This window comes from Rissa tridactyla, chromosome Z (genome assembly GCF_028500815.1).
Source record: "Rissa tridactyla isolate bRisTri1 chromosome Z, bRisTri1.patW.cur.20221130, whole genome shotgun sequence".
Classification (NCBI taxonomy): domain Eukaryota; kingdom Metazoa; phylum Chordata; class Aves; order Charadriiformes; family Laridae; genus Rissa; species Rissa tridactyla.
In genome coordinates, this window is record NC_071497.1 from 11,464,316 (window position 1) to 11,485,211 (window position 20,896).

The 20,896-nt window shown below is 43.8% G+C and overlaps 1 protein-coding gene across 8 annotated transcripts in view; it reads left to right on the top strand.

Annotated features, from left to right (window-relative positions):
- PALM2AKAP2 (PALM2 and AKAP2 fusion) overlaps nt 1–20,896 on the top strand; it is a 278,279-nt gene that overhangs the window by 190,477 nt on the left and 66,906 nt on the right. The window lies entirely within an intron of this gene.

Below are 20,896 nucleotides of genomic sequence, written 5' to 3' on the forward strand. Positions count from 1 at the left end.
CTAATTTTATAGTTCAGTGGGATTGAAATCTTTTTTATGGTTCTCTTTATGAAGCAGTTTGATAATTATTCCAGCAGACAACCAAGTTTGCTCCGGCAAAACACTGAAGCCACACAGAGTCTTGTGGTTTTTTCTGGGATGTATGACTACAACTTGATTTTGTCAGTCAGCAGCAATTATGTATTTAGCATTTTGGCTTTTCATTAGAGGCTTCTTAACCAAGTAAAGCATCGTTGGCATGTGTGCCCAGAAATTCATTCCTGGTCTAGCCTGACTCCCATCGAGGGAATGCGAAAATGCTCTTTAAGGGTGGTATTGGGGTGGGGCGTATTCCATTCTGTATTTATCAGGCACGATGCCTAAACTCAGGTTTGACACTAGACTTTTTTATCTTCATTGAAGCTACTTGTATTGAAAGACATGCTCAGCAGCAGGGTCTGAATCCTGTGATGTCCTGTGCCTTTATTTTACTTTATCAGACTGTGAGTAGGCCCACCATCCCACCTTTTCCTGTTTTCCTTGGTACCCACGGGATTTCCCACAGACATAAGCTGTTGCAGGAATGCAGATCCAAAGCTCTTGTTCTGACATTTCTCTCTAAACTCAAATTGTCTGTAATTTATTTCTCTGATGGTCTAGTTCCTGTTACCACTCAAGTCAAATAGCAGGGATGGATTAATGCTGCTCTGAATATTATTAATAGTTCATCGTTGGATCCCTAATTAAGATTGGAAATTGGATTTAAGTAATTATATAAACTAGTTATAAGATACAGTTTCTGTCCCAAAATCTTAACTAGACAAAATAGACATTAAAGAAAGCGGATACAGCTCGTTGCTCAGTAGACAGTATTGCAACCAATAGACTCCACAGGGCTGCCAAGTCCCAGCAAAGAACAAAATCATCTCGTCTCTTTGCATACTAGTTCCAGAAAAATTGAAGCCTAAAACATTTTTTAATGGCTGTGATTGACAGGCTGAAGTTTCCACAAGTCAGTTTGACTCTAGGTAATAAGTCAGTTCCTCTACCACGGATGAAGAGGAGAAGGATGTAAACTGTGCGGTAGGTTCTTAATTTCAGCCTCCTAGGTTAACTTTCACTGTTTCTGGACATACTTCTATGACATAGAAGTCATAACTATCCCTGCTGCAGGACCAGCTGGTCAGAGAAGATAAAGGAGCCTTCAAAGGTTACCAGCTTCTTTTTCGTTGCAGCAGGGCAGGATCAGGCATATTGCTTATTGCTTATCCAGACTTTTGCATTGCTAGAACTGGGTATGCCTTGGTCATAGGTGGCACAAATATTAATAGTTTAAAACATGTAGCATTTTTGGTGGTTCTGGACTTGTGTTACTCCACCCTGAAACTGTCATAAGATGAAGCCTGGGAAGTGGTTGGAGGAAACGGTGAGGCAGAGGCAGGGCGAAAGGAAGCTCTCACGGTCTGAGGCTGGGGTGATGTCAGGAAGAATAATTGTTTTGTGCTCTTAATTGCTAGCTTGAATCATGCAACCCCAGTTGACATGGGTGGGGAGGTAGTGAGAATACGGTGTGCCACAGCTGCACTGACTCATGCGGCAGTACTCACCTGCCTGCTCACTGATTTTTGGCTTCCATTTGGCTTCCACCATTGAAGGTGGAAGGATGATATAAGTGGGTAGCACAGGCCTTTGATTTGTTAGTTTGGACTGTAGCTCAGTCGTCGTAAGTGGTGATAACCGAAGCAGAGTGGCAGTTCATGGCTCTATCCCATTTCAGTGGAGATGTGGTAGGGCAGGCTTTCAAATCTGCAGTAGCTTCTCTAGAGGCACATCAGATAACAATGACTTAACAAGACCTTGTACTTAGTTCTTACAGCTTTCCTAAAGCATGTCTGTTGTCTACCCAGATGCTTTGATCTGTTCAAGAGGAGTTTAAATGAATATGGCACATTAAGTTCAACGCATTGGTTTTAGTATAGATGTTGCAGAACATCACCTACATCCTGCAAAAATATTAATGTATGCAAGTAAAAACAAACAAAAGTTAGCCTTTTAGATATGTTATATTCTCAAATCAGTGTATTTTACTTACCTTATTTACATGTACCAATAGGTCAACTAAAATAGACTAAGTACTGAAGCATGGGGATTTTGAGGTTGAATCAGACTCAGAGAAGATTTAGCCAGCGCCATTTGCAAGGGGTTCTGCAGGAGGAGGGTACTGTGTTACTTAATTTCAAACTAAGTTCCCCTTTCCTAGTTAGAAGCTAACAGTCCCACAATTTGACTGGCTTCTGGCTCCTTCCCAAACGTTTGACCTCTGCGTCAGCTCGTCATCTTCATAAAGCTGACCACATGAAGCAGATTTGTAAAGGGGTCCCCAATGTCGATGCGTCTCTTTTCATACAGCTGTTTTTACTTGTGTGCCTGCTGTTGAGTACTGACTGTCTTTTTTTAACTGGAGAGGTGCAGGCGAGTATTTGGATTTGAAAGCATGTGTGCATGGTGAACCATTTTGCTGGGTCTTCGAAACCCTCATGTAATTGGAAAGGGATCTGTATGCCAACATTTGGTTAGCAGCATTTATAGCTTCCTTGATTTAATACCCATTTCAGCGTACGAAAGCCTCTTTCATACTAAAGAAAGGGTTGCCTAACAAACTGTGCCCATGGTATGTTCTACTCTGGAAGGGTTTCCAGCAGTTTTGCCAGGCAGTGGAGGCTGTGCAGGAACAATGAAGCCAGCAAAAAGTTTTCTGTCAATTTCAGGTAGATTTGGATTTAATTGCCATTCCCCTACAGATGGCATGACTGATTTAGGATAAGAAGCTGAAATTAGAGGTGGGGGGAGAGAGAGAGGGAGAGGCAGCCTGGTCTAAAATCTGATTAGGGCTATTCCGCTGCTGCTTTTGATCAATCTGTCGGTGCTCTAGATCAGAAAATAAGGCTGATCAAGTTTATAGGAAGAATCTAAAGCCAGAAGAAAATGTTGTGTCATATGACCCTTACTATTTTTTGGTCAATTAAGACAACTTGCTGGAAAAATTTTGAAATTTCCCTAGTGATGCATAACTGGGACAGTATTGAACGTGCAGGGGGAAAAAAATCTTAAAGGTTGACATCTGTCAACAGAAGCTAAATGGAAAATATGTGGGACAGTACTGCACAAAAGTGATTGGAAATCCCAGGGGTACAGCAGTGAATGACATAAGTTTAAATCAGGAAGGGCTCATAAACATGTTGTAGCTTCAGTGGTGATCTCAGTTAGGGAAATAATGCAGTGATGGAAAGGATTCTACTCAAATACAGTTTCATTTGCCTTGAAACTTAAGGCTTTTTATCAGCAACTTCAAATCCAATTAGATTTAATCCTCTTCGGTTTGGAAAATTCCCCATTACCATGCATACATTTTCCAGCTCGGAATCTTACTAGCCCTCGATACATCCATTACTTGCCAGCAGTTCTTCACATTTTTTCCATATGGAAATTCTCCTTGAAATCAGATCTGAGTTGCTGTTCACTTGAATTTCAAATTATTCTCCCTAGTTCAGATGGTAAAAAGTATCTTGGTCAGAATCCATTTGTAATAAAACCTTGATTTGTTCTGGCCACCATTAACTTGGGAGTCTTTCTGATCAGTGAGTTATCTTCTGTTGCTTGTTTTTACACACTGATTTCTTACCGTCCACACCCTCAAGCTTCACGTGGCAGCACTTCTGTCGTTGATCAGACTTAAGTCTCTAAGTGCTGCTATAAAGCTAACATACTCCTTTCTCAGCCAGCTAATTAGCATGTCTTTGGCAAGCTGCCTGAGGTCTTTGGGTCTGAATTAACTCACCTGTGCACACTGTTTAAAACTAGAACATCACTGAAATATCGGTGTAGGGGTAGGCTTGAACTGGGTGACAGAAGGAAGGAGCAGGTCTACGAGAAAAAGCATTAGCAGGACAGAAATGCTTTCGTGCTAAAGTCAGTGTTTTTAAGAGGGCAATGGGTTGTTAATAGCCAGCTCTTCTCAAAACGTGCTTTGCGGTTGTTGGTTCTTCATCTGCAGAAGGCAGAAAATAAAATCTCGACTGAGGTTGTGCTTCCTTACGCTTCTGTGCACATTTAAAACTTATCCCTCAGGTCCAACATTGCCAAGTTTTAATCCTTGGGACTGAAGCTCACACCTCCTTCCCCAAGCACCTTTTGTCATCTCAAGCAGTCAAGGGATAGCTGACGGCCATGAAAAATGACTTGCACAGGATGGGAGGGAATGTCACACACCCCAGATGAGCTGCATCTCCTTGGGGAGCAAGGCAGTCAAGGAATGCAGCCTGAGCATGCTGCCCAGCCTTAGGCCCATCAGAAATGCTCACATGTGCTACCCAGGGTGAAACTGATCAACAGATGGTCCATAATCCACATTCTCTACACAAATGATGGTGTATGTCTCCTAATCCATTAATGAGTGGTAATAACATGTTTCTTTTGCTGTTCATAGGACTCTGATTGTGCCTTCTGGCAAGCACAAGCAGACTCCCCCTGCTTTCCTCTCTAATGCTGCCTTTATGCAGGTCAGAAAGGAAAGAGCCATAAGGAGAGACAGTGCTCTGAAAAACACCAGGAATCCTTTCTGTTGCTCCATCAAACTTTTGTGAGTTTACAAGCACGCCTCTTCTCCCTTCAAGCAGTCTCTGGGTCTTGCGGAGCAGACAGGATCCTTTGTCATTTATAACAAGGATTTGTCAGGTCGAATTTTGCTGCCGGTTGTGCTGCCGTGACCCTGGCCAGCATCCAGCCTCACAACCCAAATCTGATGAGCAGCCCTGTCAGGGAGGCACTGACAAGAGCAGATCTAACATAACCATCCTATTTTGTCATGAGTGCTGCTACAACAGTGATAGTTCACATGGAAAACCACTGTCCTGCCAGGATTCTGGTTTTTCATGCTGTTTACCCCATAAAGGGAGGCAAGCGCGAGTCTGTTTCACCTTGAGGGCAGAGCTCTAGAGGGATTCTAACAAGTGCTGTTTGTGCTGGTGTCATAGGCAGGAATAAGGACGCAAAGACATGCCAAGGAAGGTGAGAGCAGGCGGTCCATGATTTATTTTTTTCCAAAGGGGTGGGAGCTTTCCTAAAATGCAGGAGGTTTCAGAGTGCATGGGCAGCGGTGAGAGAGGCAGTGAGGGATCTGCAGCCTCCGGCTTCCCACAGTGGGTCGGCGCTGAGGCTTAGCCCCAGCATTTGCTTATTTTCAGTGGGGTGTTAAGGAACAGCAGTTTGCATAGGTTTTGGAAGAGAGAGGTGAAAAGAAGATTTCCATCTGAAGATAAGGACAGCTGGGCAAACTTTCAGATGACAGTGTCATAAAGTCTGCAGTCCTTAAGACCTCTGGATAAACTGAGGAGCATTTAATATTTAGCCAAGCCAAAAATTGGAAGTAGCACCCTCTCCTACTTGACTTTTTTCTTCTACCATGTTAACGAATCACTCTGCACATATATACTGAATGGTGTGGGGTTTTTTAATCCCCTTCTGTGTACTTATCTTTTTATGGATGGTATCTGTGATTCTCAGGTTCACCCTGGAAGTCATCTGCTCTGCCTGCAGGGAAGTCTAGCCCAAAGAGCATGCATGGGAAACATACCCGAGTGTGGAAATGGCCACGACAGATAACTGAACGGAGGCCACCATCCAGGGAGGAGTGTCTGGGAGGAAGCTTAACAGCAGGAGAAGTGATGGTTGCGTTGTGGCAATGTGACTGCTCCCATGGTGGCTTTTTCCTTACTGAAAGAGGCCAACGAAGTTTGGAAACAGGGCTGGTTGGCAATACTTTGGCTACCTGAGCAGAGCAGGGCGAGATGAAGCCAGGGTCTTTGTGTGTAAGAATTTCAAAAGGGATGTGGAAACATACATGAGGGTTGACATTTGAGCCTGGCAAAATCTGGAGCCAGTTCAGGAACCACAACCAGAGGTTTTCATCTCTACCGCGGTGCAAACAGCATCCTCCCGCTCCAAACATCCACTTCCAGTACTGCAAAGGAAGAGGTTGCTCCCACAGCCCCCACCCCTGCTATGTCCTCTCACCTCCACGACAAAAGCTAGGGGAGAGCCAATTTGGCTTGGTAATGCAATAGAGCTTGGACCGCTGTCAGGGCTTTCATCTGGTTTAGTAATTTATTGCTTAATTAAGTTAATATTGTGTTCTGCACTGGAGATATGGCTGTCAGGGCATTGTTTAATTAAGTTAATATCTTGTCTTGCACCAAGGCTGCGGCTGTCGTGGCACAGCCAGCATCTCAGCTGGAGGAATGAGCAAGGAACCAGTGGCAGAGGGGTCAAAGCCCTCTGCAGACATGCCCGCCTCAGCCCAAGTTTGCCCTCAGACCCGAGAGAGAGCCTCTTCCCAGCCTGTGGTGACCTCATGCTGGGCTGTGCTCTGGCGGGAACCCTGCAAACCTTCTCCCACATCCCTGACAGCCGCCGGGCCCGGGGAGGGGTGAGCCAAGTGGGAAGTGAGCCTTCCTCCCCAGGGACGGCCCTGCGTTCTCCATTTCGCCTCGGCCCTGGGAGGACTTCTTGCTCTCGCTTACCCGAACGGCTCACACACCTGCCCCAGCGAGAGCAGAGGTTTACACCCCGACCCGACCATCAGACGCTCTTTTAAAACTGATGTTTTATTGCTAGTGCAATGCTTTCCTTCCCCAGTTTCTGGCAGCCACCAGCCGTGCAGTCGTATGGAGCCATCGAAGCAGAGCCTGGCCATCTAGCCTGGTGTTCTCCCTCTCTCTGCACTCGCTTCAGCTCTCCAGCCACAGGTGAAGGACCCAGCAATCAGCAGAGCCAGCAGGAACTTAATTTGTGTCTAATCTTCTGCCATCATTTACCTCGTTCAGTTGCACACCTTCCCAAAGTTCATCTGCCACAGCAGGTCAAACCCATATTCCTTAATAGTAGGAAACTGAAAGCAAACACATCCTGCCTCAGTTACTGAAAGCTTTAAAACAAAGATGTCCCAAATGTGATTTCATTTGTAAGTAGAGCAATTTTATTCTGCCTTTGGGTTTGTTCTTTTTTTTTTTTTTAAGGAAGTAAATATTTAAACAGTTTCTGCATCTGAAGTAAAATTTTTATGACCATCATTAGCATGTGTGCAGTTTTGAGTGAATTGGACCTAAAAATAAGCAGCATTCCTTTCCCTAGGGTAGATTTAGTGGGCACAGTGTTACTCACTCTTACACCACTTCAGTGGATTTCCTCAGACCTGAGGAAAATAATTCCAAGTTGTAAGTTTTAATTTATACTATGAAAAGTGTACAGATTTAAGATGCAATTGTTGCCTCCTGGAAACAGTTTTGTTCCCATCTTCTAATTTATTTATTTTTTTTAAATTAATTTGATTCACTTGTGGCAGTGGCAAGTTTTAATGGGATTTCTTTTTAATTAAAGCGAGAGCACATGAATCCCAGAGGGTAGATCCTGCTTTTGTTGAAGACTGCCCTCATACAAATAGGATGCTGTTCCATTAACAAGAAATAGATTTGAGGATTATAAGCAAGGCATGATGATAGCACAGTCCTGCTCTAAAAATATCTGAGACTGAGAGAGGCCCTTCTCCATCTTGATGTGCCTTTTATGAGAGAAGATAAAGGCAACTAAATATAGCGAGGACGGTCGCTGTAGCCGTTGATGAGGGAAGAAAATAAAATGAAAGCTGATGATCTTTGTTATTTGGGAGAACTTAAGTGCTAGGTTATCTTCTGAGTCCCAAACTAAAGGCAAACCTGTGCCAAGCCTGAGCCTCTCATCTTGTCCCTTGGACTTACGTGTCTGTTTGTATGAAGTTGAGAGTGGGAACTTCAAGATTAAGTGCTTGGAAAGGAGGTTTTAAAAGCAAAATCTGTATAGGGTTTTTTCTGCTCCCCCTAAAAATACCTTCACTTCATTTTGAAGAAGAAGAGAGGCAAGAAACGGGTGAGCCCAGGGCCAGAGGGAACCTGCCCAGCTTCCCTGCTTGTCAACTCTTGTGTCTGGGACCTGATGCACAACCCTGGAGACCAGCAGATATGCTGGATGAAGTCCTCACCCTAATTCAATTAACAACAGACACCTCGTCAACTCCACTGTGACCAGAATGTCACCTGTTGCATTTCTCTGGGTATTTTGTTGTTATTACCCTGTGCCTTTATGGTGCTGTGTACTACTTACATTGTTCAGCTCCAATTCCCAGAAGAAGGCCTATTCTAAACTTAAAAAATAATAATAATTTTGTTTGATTAGATAAAAGGGGAAAAAACCAGCTTACATATATGGGAAAATGCAAGATAAAACCTGTCAGAGGAAATTATATTATGTTTTTGTTAGGCTCAAAGAAATGTGTTTTGTATTGTGCAAACACAAAACAGTTTGCTCTCTTCCTGCACAGCTTGCCATCTTTTTTCTTTCTTTTTTTTAATAAAGGTTAGGACTTAGAAAAAGCATATTTTCTGGAACATTTTTATTTTACTATTTACAGATTAAATAAATCTAGAAATACTTATCTCCGATGCCCTTTTTCTCAGGGACTCTGGCAAAATTAAGAAATACAGATTCACAATCTGGTTTACTTGTATAGCAGCATCCCAATCGCTTAGTCTTTGCAAGTCTCAAATAATTTCTAAGTTACTTTGATAGCAAAGTAAGTAAAAATAAGTGAAGTCTGTCTGAACCTCATCAGCTGCTGGAGCTTGGTTAGGGAGGGAGCAAGATGAGAGATACTTCAGTTTTGATTTTTAATAACCAAAATCTGCAAAAAAAATCTTTTTTTGTCTATCCCACTTTTATTTCGGTAGCAAGAACTAAATGAAAAAGTCTGTTAACTAGGTGCCCTTTGTGACTTGGAGAATAGTAAAGTAAGATTGTGTTTTCTTTGTAGCTGTCACTACTGTGACTTTTCCATGTGCCGTTAGTGCTTTTATTAATCTAAATTCCCTGTACTTCCTTCTTCACCCAAATGCCAGGCAGTCTTTAAAAAAAAGTTAAATGAACACAGACTTGATGGGGGGAGAAAATAAGTAATTGCTGAGTCATTCCTCGTTTTCCTGCAGTCCCAGCTGTGAACCTGTTCTTACTAATCAAGCGATAGAGACTCTCATCTCAGCGTCGTTAGATATTTGCACGGCACTGCATATTTTATGATGGAAATCCCATGTGAGTTACTGTGGGTTTTTTATCAGCCTACCTCTTCTATGGTTAATGGCTTGGTTGGAGTTCACAGAACACACAGATACAGAAGAGGCGGTGCAGCAGCAAGAGTTTACATTTGGCCAACTTGGCATGCTGCTGTAATTAATCCAACATCATCTATTGCAGAATCTGACCTGAGCAGGAAAAGTCACTGACCATGATGGCCAATCTTTTAATTGCAGGCAGACCATATATGAGCTTGCTGATGTTTCTCAGTGCTTGCAGAGAGTGGGACACAGCATGGTCATTCCCACCCCACCCCCAAACAGCCCCCAGTGCAACGGGAGACCCCAAGAAAAGTGATGCACAGGCTTTGCACGGCAGGTTTAGAAGAGAAAAGTTTGGCATGCAATACACCTGAGGTCCCCGAGATAACTAAGCTATATATGCCTTTCAGCAGCTGAAGAGCCTTCAGTACAACGTGGGGACCCTCTTGGGGGGAGTCAGGACTGTAAATCTGGAACAGGGAAAAATGCTACTAAGCCAGTGACCACAGTCTGAAATGAAGGAAAAGCTAGAACTTTTAATGAAGAATTCAAAATTCAGCTGGTGTGCGCAAAGTATTTTTAACCTTCTTTGCGTTCTCTTAGTGAAATACTAGTTGGTCTTGTTACAAGCGTCCCTCAAACAGATAAAATCGCACCACGCTCCTGATTCAAGGATACATGAACTGAGGGCAACTTGTCACATAGGGCAAATGGTGAACGTGCACTGGAGATTTTCAGTGCACTTATGGAGCGGTATTTAGCAGCAAAATATTATCATTATGTTGGGCAATGAGACAGAGCTCCCAGATAATTCCTGCTCATTACCTCTGTCTTATTCAGTCCAGGGGGAAAGCTTTGTTAAAATACAGTATTATGCACCATTCAGAGGTGGGAATTGCTGTTGGGGTACTTTCAGCACAAGTCCTGTCATGCACATTTTTTATTGTTCTTCGAAATAGGAGACTCAGAGCTATGGCATATGGCTAAGGTCTCTAAACTTACTTAAAGATACAGCCAGAAGGAGTTCTTGAAATACATTTGAGAACAAAAATAGGTCAAGACAAAATGTTTTGCCTTTGGGTTTTCCACTAATCATTTTGTTGCATATGTTTAATATTAAAAACCTGATTTTATTCCATAGTATTACCCTTACAGCTTCTGTGTCATGTTCTGCCTTTCCATACAGAATTCTCAGTTTTTATTAGCATACTTGAGAGCGGCACACTTTGGTTTTGGAGGGCTAAACTTGGCCATAGAGAAACCATTGACACTGTTGATTTCTAGGTGTTTATGAAGTCCTCCTGATGCACATGAAGATTTTCCTCTAATTTAAGGCATGCTAAAAGCATATGTCTCATAGAAGATTTTATTTCTGGTTAGGAACAAACAGGGTATCTTCAAATAGAACACAATAACTTGTCATTGAGGTGACCTTAAAAATAAAAGCTCGTGTACTTTGTTGTAGCAGGTAAGTTAGGACTCTTCATGTGGGATGTGTTTTCTTAGTTGCACCCCGAGGATTTATTACCTCATTCTTACACTAGATTTACACCTATGAACTGTAAAGTCCATTAAATTGTTCAATGTTCTCTTATTCTTACATCTATCAAAAAATACAGCAATGTAAATGTCTCCTTAGTCAGGACTTAATTGCCTGTGGGGTTGGGTTGCTTTTTTTTTATTTTTTTTTTTCAGAAGGGTTTTATAAGTCTGTTGGAGCCAACTGTTGGATTTGTTCGAGAATGTTAATGGATCTTTTGCCTTTGAGTTGTTTTCCACAAATACGACACCTGTTCTTGGCAGACCAAGAGCAGTGCTTTCTTGGTGCCTGCTTCCAGGGGAGTGGAGCAGTTTTGAAAGGGCCCTTAAATCTCTTACGAATTCAGGGTTGACTAAATGCCATCTACAGAGCAGTTGCTAGTATAGTCTACTTAACCCACAGCTCACCCTTTCTGCAAAAGATGGGGTTCACGGCAAGTCAAGTGGATTGAATAGGGAGAGCTTGAACGTTTCTGATTGACGAGGGGGAATGGTCACAATTGTCCCCCAAGCCCACATGGTCCAAGCAAGAGTGGGGTGTGATGCCTCCTTTGGAGGCACTCATGGGAGGCACGGTATGGCCAACATCTCCCCTTCAAATGGGTGTGTGGCTCTGGCAATTTGCACCCTGCCAACCAGGAGAATCACAGACTCTTTCCCTCTCCGATATCACAAAGCACACTGGTCATACAACAAAATGCAGGATCCCATCCCTCTGTTCTGTATGCATGCCTGCCCCTTCAATCTTTTGAGTTAGGTGACAGGAGGTGCTCACGTGGTCTTTCATGTACCCACAAGTTAACTGAGATGAGCAGCTTAGCGTTGATCAGAAGAGGTTCATATCCTGCCACATAACTGCAATTCTGCCCATCACATCACCAAAATGTAGATGTCCTTTGTTGTATGAGTGAATATGCATCCCCTTTGCATGTCAGAGTGCACATTATGTAATGATGCCTACTGTTCTGGGCTTGTAAGTGAGGAGGGTTCAGGGCCAACTGAAGGCTAAAGGTTGTATTTTGCCTGTTTCCCTGGTGCATAGGTACATTGCAGCTGCTTCCCAGACAGAACATCGGAAAATATGTGTTATCACCATGCCATGGTGCTTACCAGCTCAAAAGGTTCACATAGAACAGGCAGCAACATTAGTGAAGTATCTCTTTATTTCAAATGCAGACATTGCAGACATGGTTTTTGGATGCCCATTGCTTTGGTGGAATGAGGGTCTATTGTGGCAAGAATAATCGGAAATTTCCAGGAGTTTTTGAAATGACAAGTGGTGTGGCTATTGTACGTCCCTGGAGGATTATTCAATGTGTGAGAGGCAGCATAAAATAAGTTACAGTGGTAACAGGGTCTAGAGAAGATGAAAGGAACTGCCAGGACTAAGATTCATAATAAGATAATAGCTTAAGCAGTGCAAGAGACATCAAAGTATATATACTTAAGAGACCTCTGTCAAGCAAATTTGATCTGAGACCTGATGGGCTGGTGGGAACAGTGCTTTTTGCAGATCAGGGATGGGCCTCTTTTGGCTACCTTTTCCATGGGGAAGGTGGGGTTCCAGAGAGCTCTGAGAGCAGGCCAACTTGCTGGCAGAGTTTCATCCAGCAAGAAGCAGTTTGCTGAATTTGGGTAACACCGGAGTTAAACATCATTTTACCATATTCAGACTGTCACTTCTAGTGAGGCTCACCTTCCTGTGTCTTGTGAACATCAAACAGGCAAGAACGATGTTGCCAATCAGACACTGAAATATTAGAAACTTCAGAAATAATTTCAATTGCTGTCAGAGGGCTCAAGCAAAGGAGAGGTGTGAGATTGTCTGGATGGCTTGATGCAACCTTTTAATCCTCTGGAATCTCTTCCATTAACTTCTCTAGCTTTTGTGTCATTGTCTATATAATTATTTATTATTTTTTTACTATAGTGTATCTGACTTTGGAAGAAGCTAAGTTAGAGCACAAAGCAACCATGCTGAGCTATCAAACCAAATTACCAGACTTTTAATTCATACAGGATGGTCCTCCCCAGGGAACTTTCAGGCAAGGCAGCCGGATCACAGCCAGTCTTTCATTTCACCCTTTGTTCTCAGCACAGAGCGCACCGTTTTGCATTTCAAGATTGTGGTTCATTTACAGATTTGCAAAAGCACTTTTCCATTGAAAACCATTGCATAGAAAATCAGGGAGCAAATGTCTCCTTATCCTAGAGGAAGGAGATATTCACAAGCGTCTGCATATCAGCTGGTACGAGGTGGAGCTGAGCTCCCTGCTTCCTCCTGGCCAGGAGAGGCGTGTGTGCCCCTTGTTATGCAAGACTTAAAAGTGTATTAAAAGATAGCTCACCTCCTTCCAGGTAAAGGATTGGAATATAAGTGTGCCAGAAGAAATAATAAAATCCTTTACAAAAGCTCCTTACATACCAGCACTGAAGCATGGAAGTTTCAGAGGCTCCTTGACTACCTGTGCCTTGTGGAAAGGACATTCAAAGCAAGGGAGACATTTTGAGGAATACGGATCAGCGTCTGTCCTTGTGGATGTTCTTCTGAGACGCAAAGACTGAGAGTGCTCCTGCCTCCCATCCCATTCCCTGGTAGCTGGTGCTGTGCTTCACTCACTCACTTTTGTTTCCCTTGCAGTTCCAAGTGGTGTTTGCTTTGAAGCAGATATAGCATCATCAAAATGTATAGTCTGAGGCAGACGGAAATTGTAAAATGAGTGAGGAGGAAAATAAGGAGATAGGAAAAAAATCAGTCAGTTGTTTCATACCACTGCCAGCTTCAGCTTTAGAGGGTGGATGAAAACTCTGGGGCAGACAGGAAGGATCAGCATTGCACTTCAAGGACAGGCAGAAGATTTAGCTTGTCTTTTTTGGACAGTTTGGACAAGATAGAGATTGGAAGTGGGGCAGAGAAAATGAGATGGAGTTTTCTTAGATTTAAGTATTATATTGAAACAACCCAAGAGAAAAAAGAGAAAAAAATAACAAATTAGAAAGTATTTTCCTGGCACAACTGGCAAGGTTGTGAGAAACACTGAACCTTGTCATTCGGGCTTCTTAATTTAACCGGTTCAATATCTAACCATGTCTGGAAATATTCACAAATGTTTTTCTGCAGAAACACTTCATTTTAGTCATACTGCTCTGTGTCATCAAAGCAGTAACGGCCTTTAGAGGACCCATCCTTTTTCTAGTTTATTTTTTGCACTAAGTGTCCATGAGTGAGCTTGATATAAACAAAGTCACAATTCATTTTTTTTATGCACACAGTTACTCTTTTAAGTAAGAACTTTTGTCTCATACATTACTTGACATAATTTTTCAAGAATGTCCCCTTCTACTTTCATACCAGTTACCCTCTTGCAATATATACTTTGTTCTTTTTCCTTAAGGGCACATGAAAAATGTCCTTTTTGACTAATATAACTGTAATATGTGCATATTAAACTCTTTTAATGGAGCTCAAGGAATCACAGAGGATGCCGAAGGTGAAATGCAGCATGAGAACAGTGAATAGTAGAGCAGTTGTCACCAAGAACACTTTGTAATTAACCTATTAAAATGTCTTAATAACACTTTAAAAATGCTTCCCTAGTTTCTTTCGACCTTGGAGGCAGTCACACAGGTCAGTCACACGCCTGTGGATTGAGGGAAGGGCTAGCACTTCTAGCCTGTGCACCCTTTGCGGGGAGAATTCAGTACACGCAACTGTGTTTCGCGTAAGGAGGTGGCATGGGGAGGAAGGACAAACCTAGACAACGGCAAACCATGTGTGCATGCTGTTATTTAACACAGATGGCCCTTCGTCCTGTCCTTTTGTGAGGTCAACAAACCAGCATCCCCCAGGACTTGACCTCTGAAAGGGGGCAGGTGAGGGTTGCTGCTTGGATCCTCTCGTGCTTTATCTTCAGGTAGATCTTCAGGCACGGCTTTTAGGATCTCGCTTCAGGCGTTGATTTCATGTGGAGAAAACACAGGGTGGATCTGCCCCAGGAGTGCCACCGGCGCTCTGGAATTCATATTGCCTTTGCCTGTTTCTCCTGTGTAAAATGGGGCGTGGGTTTAGCAAAGGTGCTTAACGTCTCGGCAGTGCCTTTGCTTTGTTCCCACTGGACTCAGGTGAAGCTCTGCACCCAGTTTCGGTAAGATAAACTGTGATTAATGGATTAGGCGAAATTGGCCGATGGTTGGTGCTTTTGAGAAGGATTCCCCCTATCGTGCTTCTAAGATATACCAGACAGCATCTCTTACCTCTGGCAGAGAGATCTCTGCCTGAGCAGTGAGAAAAGGCCAGTGAAATCAGGGGGATTAACAGGCCTGGTAGGAAGAGCAGAAAAGAATGAGAAAAATGGGGATGGGCCGACAGGTTCTCAGTGGGCTTGTCTGGGAACCCTCGGGCCCAGCATTTTGTGTTTTTCCCTAGAATGGGTCTCTGTCACACCAGATGCACCCAGCCATTCCTGCTTAAATTGGGGCAAATCCCTGTGCTTCCTCACAATTTAGCTTGCCTGCCAAGAGGAGTAACACCACCGCCAGCTGCTGCCTGTAAACACAGGACGGAGTCCTGCACCTTCATGCAGTGCAAACAACCAGTCTTCCTTTTGCGTGAACATTTCTTCGATAATTGTCCTTTAGAGTAAAGGAGAATAGCTTTCTGTTTGACTCAGCAAACAGACCTGGTTGTGCTCAACATGGGGTGATAGTAGTCATTATCAAGGGTGATGAAGTGCTGTCCAAGCCCTTCATCCTGATAAGCCAGTTGTGAAGAGGTAACAACGGTGTGATAAGTTAAGTGTTGGGAGGAACTGGACTTACCTTCTGTGGCCAGTAGGCTACAATTTCAAGTATCTACTGCCCCTCCTAAGCAGGTGGCTGAGCTGCTTGTAAAGCATTCCACCAGTCCCTGCCCTTTGTAGCAGGATGCCCCCAGGCCATCCTTAACCACAGAGCAGCTGCACAAGAGACTGCCGTTATTTACACACAGCTGAACAGCACCATACAGCAGAGGATATAAGTGAAACACGGGGCCACAGCATCCTGACCCAACTCTCACCAAATGCATGCACCTTCTTAAAGGCTTTGCCTTCGTCTGCCGAGTGCCTCCTCTGCCTGGGAACACCACATCCCCCTTGTTCCAGTGACTTGGGCAGTGCCCAGGCTGCCTACGGCACAGATGTGCTCAGCATTTGCACCAGCTCTGTTAAATCTTCCCTGAGCCCTTTCCAGCACTCAGGCATCCGCAGAGAACCGGGGTACCCCAAAATGTTGGCCTTGATGAAAGTGGTGCCATGCCGAGTTGTGAGCTATGCTCTTTAATGAGAGGAAAGGATGCCAAGCCATTCCAACCGCACAGCAATAGGATATATAATCTAATTATGCTAGTAATCCAATCTGGTACTTCAGGGGGAAATTCAAGCGTCTATTATAAGCAAGAAGTTATTTTCTGGGGTCTTTTTCCCCAATAACATCTATGAAGGCCAGGCACAATAGGTATCCTTCATTAGTATCCTTCAGAGTAAGGAGTTGTGCTGATGTGTCCTCCATTTCTCTTCTGGACGTAAACAGTTGTCTCTTCGGCCCCAGCAGTTATCAGGGAAAAGCACAGCAGGACTGACAGTAAAATTTAGAAAACCCACGAATAGATAAGGCTCAGCCAAGAATCATTAAGTGGGATACATTCCCCACTTTCTGTTTGGTTTTAACTTGAATTGTGCAATGGCAAATCTTCTTTCCAACTATCTGGAGTTCTTTAATATCTTAGTGAAGATTACATACCGTGACAAAAATGAATGTTATGAACGCCATTTTTTTAATTACTTGCGTTGCTCCCTTTTTCCCTGTTTGTACACCTCCACAGTCTTAACATCAGCCTTCATCTCTGAAGGGATGTTACTGTGTCTGCTCTCTTTTGGCTCTTCCACATCTGTAATGCTTGCTCCAGTTTCAGTTCCCTCCACCTGCCTCTGCCAGTTAATTGGGATCTCCAGCGGGAAGCAGGGAAAGGTGTCACCAGCACACCCATAGCATCCCAGACCCTTGGAGTAAGGTGTAAACCTAAGAGGAAGCTCTCAAGGAGCCGTTCTTGCAGCCTTCCTTCCCAGGAAGATTTCCATGCTTAACCTACTAGAGATAAGGAAATATTGAGGTTCAATGGCAGACACGGAGATGTGTTCCAAGAGAAGTACAAACAATGAATTTGTTTCATGGGCCTCCATTTCTTGCTTTTTCTAACGAGCACCATTTGAAGGCAGACACCTTATTGCTTGACTGTAATAGGAAAGTGTTTCATTTAACTGTACAAAGAGGCCTTGCACTGACCTTGACTTTCCTTTGCCACACTTGATACAAAAGGTACAGGAGTAAAAGCACCGTTAAAACCAAGCCACAACCATGTAAAGAATAGATAGAAATTGAAAACAGACCCACCAAAACTGTTTGGGCATGGTCTCTGCCTGAGGCTCTTAGGGTACATAATATGGGGTTGGATGGCCTTTCAGGAATGGGCTTGTTTCTCAAATCAAGGGAGAAACCATTGGAGAAACAGCAAAAGCTGGGAAATTCCATGTCAGAGAGGGAAGATGGTGGCAGTAAGGTAATTTTACTGTGTCTAAAGATGCAGGTGGTGCCCTGCTGCTTGCTGTTCGCTGTCTTGTTCGCAGGCTGGCGTTGGTAACCTGTGCTATGCATTGCAACTCATTTCTGTGGATCTGCTTCCACCAGAGATCAGCTAACCAAAGGTTGCATTTCTCCCGGGCTGTATGCAGCATCACTAATGAGTCGTGCTTCATGGAGAATACCTTGCTGGAAGCAGTGTAGAGCGAGCATGGTGGGAAGCCTGTGACCTCCAGGCAGGGAACAGCCCTCCGTGGGCAGGAGACAGTCTGAAAGTATTGCTATGCCTTTAGGATAGCCTTTGGGTGGGCTTGGCACAGCTCAGACCCAGGCTGTCCGTGCCTTCTTCATACCTAGTCCTCTGGAACAGTGCCCATGGAGCACTTGGGGGGTGAGGAGAGCTCTTCAGATTAACCTCATGGAGGGACAGGCTTTCTGCCTCTAAGGTCATTCTGCCCAGTCCCAGCCTGCAAGGGCTGGCTTGGGCCCTGTCTGGGCATCAGAGCCCAGTGTACAGGCTTTATAATAAATATCAAGCCGCAAATACCTCCACAAAGCCCATTAGCACAAGTGGTGCAGCAGTGGAAGTGCTCTCCTCAAGCTTGGTCTCTCCCAGTGGGTGGACCTGGAAGCATAGGAGAGCCCGATTTCGTAAGAGAAATTCCTAGGTGGAGTTGCGTGCTGAGAAACTTGTTCAGGCTGCAACGTTTATCTTATTTTGGTGGTATTTTTTTGGTGGTGCTCCTTAGAAACCAAATGACTGCTTCCTTTCTGGCTCAACAAGGCACTCTCAAACAATACTAATCAAACAGCGTCAGGGTTTCCTTTTAAATGTTGCTTCTGACTCTCTAAGAGATGGGCTGCTACTCGCAGACAGCACCCTGGCTCCTTACATGCAAAGGTGCTCCAGTGAGTCAAAGCATCTGTTTCCACGCAGCTTCGACCCTCACCTGTCCTTTGCGTTTGTTTGCAAATTACACAAGTTACAAAGACCAGTGTTTGTGTTGTGATTTCCTCACCAAAAGCAACAGTAATAGGAACACAAAAGTGATGGAGGAGGGCAGGCGTGTCTCTGACACAGGCCGAGGAGATGTATGGGCAACCGACAAAACTGCAGTCCTGCATTTAAGATTAAGGAAGAGAAATCAGTGAATGGACCTTTTTCTTGTTTGTAACCTTTCAATTGGAAACCAGATCACATACCTCATACTTTATTTATGCTTTATGATTATTGTATTAGCTACCCAATTTTAAAATGCATGTGTTTGCTTTTGAGTGAGTGTGTACTGCTAGCTGCACACTGCTAGCAGCTGCAGGATGATCAGCTGCAGGAATCTTGACTTTAATGCATTGCTTCTGTAGCACTTGTTTAGTCTTGCACCTTAGAAAACACCTTGAAGCGTAGGACAAGGGTAACTCTCCATATACAGCACCACCCAGTTCTGGGAAGTTTGGATCCTAGCTGAATGTTGGTGGTTGTCTGTGAATGATAGATAAGATCAGTCTCTCTATCTGAATTGCTCTAATCTAGCAGATCTTCCTTCTTTCTGTGTTATGCCCATCACTGCGAATGGCAGCTGCAAGCCCTGATAAAAAAGGCCTGCAAACAACACCCTACCTCAGCCCAAAACTGGTACATGCACAGAAGCAACCTCTTGAACTGAATGAATCTGGGATTTTAGACTAATTTATCAACATCTCTCTTCACATATACTCAAATGACAGTGTTCCAGCCATAACAGTCATCTACGGAAGGCACAGCTGGTCTCAGTATCTTGAGCCAAAGGAGCCTTTGTGGTTGTGTAATGAATAGCCGCTCCTAGTATCCATACAGCACACCCAGCCAGACACATGCAGGAGCCGGTGCAATAACCATATGGCTACCAGTTAAATACCAGTAGCAGATATTTTGTCTTAATGCATCGTAGCCACTCAGCACGGGCAAAAAAGCAGTGTGTAACAAATGATGCTGCAAAAGCAGGGGATTAGTCCCACTGCTGGGTTTCCAGGCAGCTGGTAATCCCCAGAGTGCTTTCATCCTTGAAAACGGTCCATATCTTAAGTGAGACTCTTGTGCAATGGCAATTTTTATCTGTCTTGGCAGGGACAAAGTGAAATTTTGTGCAAGCAACATGAAGTTACTGTTAACCATAAGTGGATACCGCCACACCAGGAAGCCACTTTTGGGCCCACATGGCAGGAATATATCTCCTTGTGCACCAAGACGGACATACACATGTGTGTGTGAGCATGCAGAGGCATCCGTATGTTTCTAAGTGTGTGCACCAAAGCAGCCTCCTGCCTCCTCCTCTCCCCCTGCAAAGGTTATTTCCCGTAATTGTGCCCTACGGCCGCGACATCTGGGATAAGGGAAAGCTCTGACTATCCCGGCCTCTGCCTGCTCTGGGCAGACACTCTTTAGGCACAATTAATGCCACAAGGAGAAAACTTCACTTGCCAAAAGGAGAATTCGGATTGTGCTGCACCTTGGAAGCACTGTTAAATGGGTGAAGCTACTTATTAGGGCTAAATAGAGGGTACTGTCTCACAGCCTCTCTCAGCGGATGGGAGCAGGAGGTGTGTGCAAGGGTGTCCCTAGTTATTCTCAGAGAAGGTCTTTTAGTAGAAAGTCTTCAGTGTAAGAATTTCTCTAGGGGTTCAAAAGGCAGTGCAGTAACTTTTCATAGCTTGTATATAAACGGTGCTTCATTATCACTAATTAATGAACGGAAAATGAGGGGATTTGTACAAATCTTATTATGGAATTTCTCCGTTTTTAAAGAGATTGGGCTAAAAGGCAGAAGAAAAGAATCATTGTACTGGAGAATTAGAGGAAAGGAGCGTGCCCTAAGGCAGTTGAGTGCTTTGCACATGATGGGAGGCTGTTGTTGCTGTTGAGATTTAAAATAGGATGAGACTTTGTGTATTGATAGAAAAAGAAGAAATGGCCTGGGCGGGCTGGGGCAGTGCTGAGCATTCATCAAAACTACATAAAATACTTGGCACACCTTGAGCAACATTTTACCAGCGTTGAATAAACAGAATAGTTTTTAATTGAAATGACAGGAAAGAATTTGACATGGCTGGATTTTTATTGATGTTTGTCCAGCTGATTTTTACCTCTCTGAAAACCAAGCTGCCAAGACTGTTGTATTGTCGTTGTATCTATTGTTCTTGAGGCAAATTTCTACATGGGGTGAATTCACAAATCCTTGTTCTTTAGCCACCAGTGGTTCGATAATGGTGTTTATCAGAGAACACAACTCCTGAATACATCCTTTTAAGCCAGACCTTGTCTTCCAAAGCCCTGAGCAGGGCACAGGCCATTAGCTGTGGCAGTTCACTGTGGGAAGGACAGGACCTACACAAGAAAAGACACAGTTTGGCGATAACACAAGAGATCAAAACAAGGCAGGAAGAAGCCATGAAGGAGTCAGGAGGGATGAGGGTAACACACTGACACTGCAAGCTTCTAAGATTTTGGATTGAGTGGAGCTGGTCCCAGCTCCCCAGACTTACCCAGGTAATATTTAGAGACTATTTACTTTGTACTCTCTGTATATGCA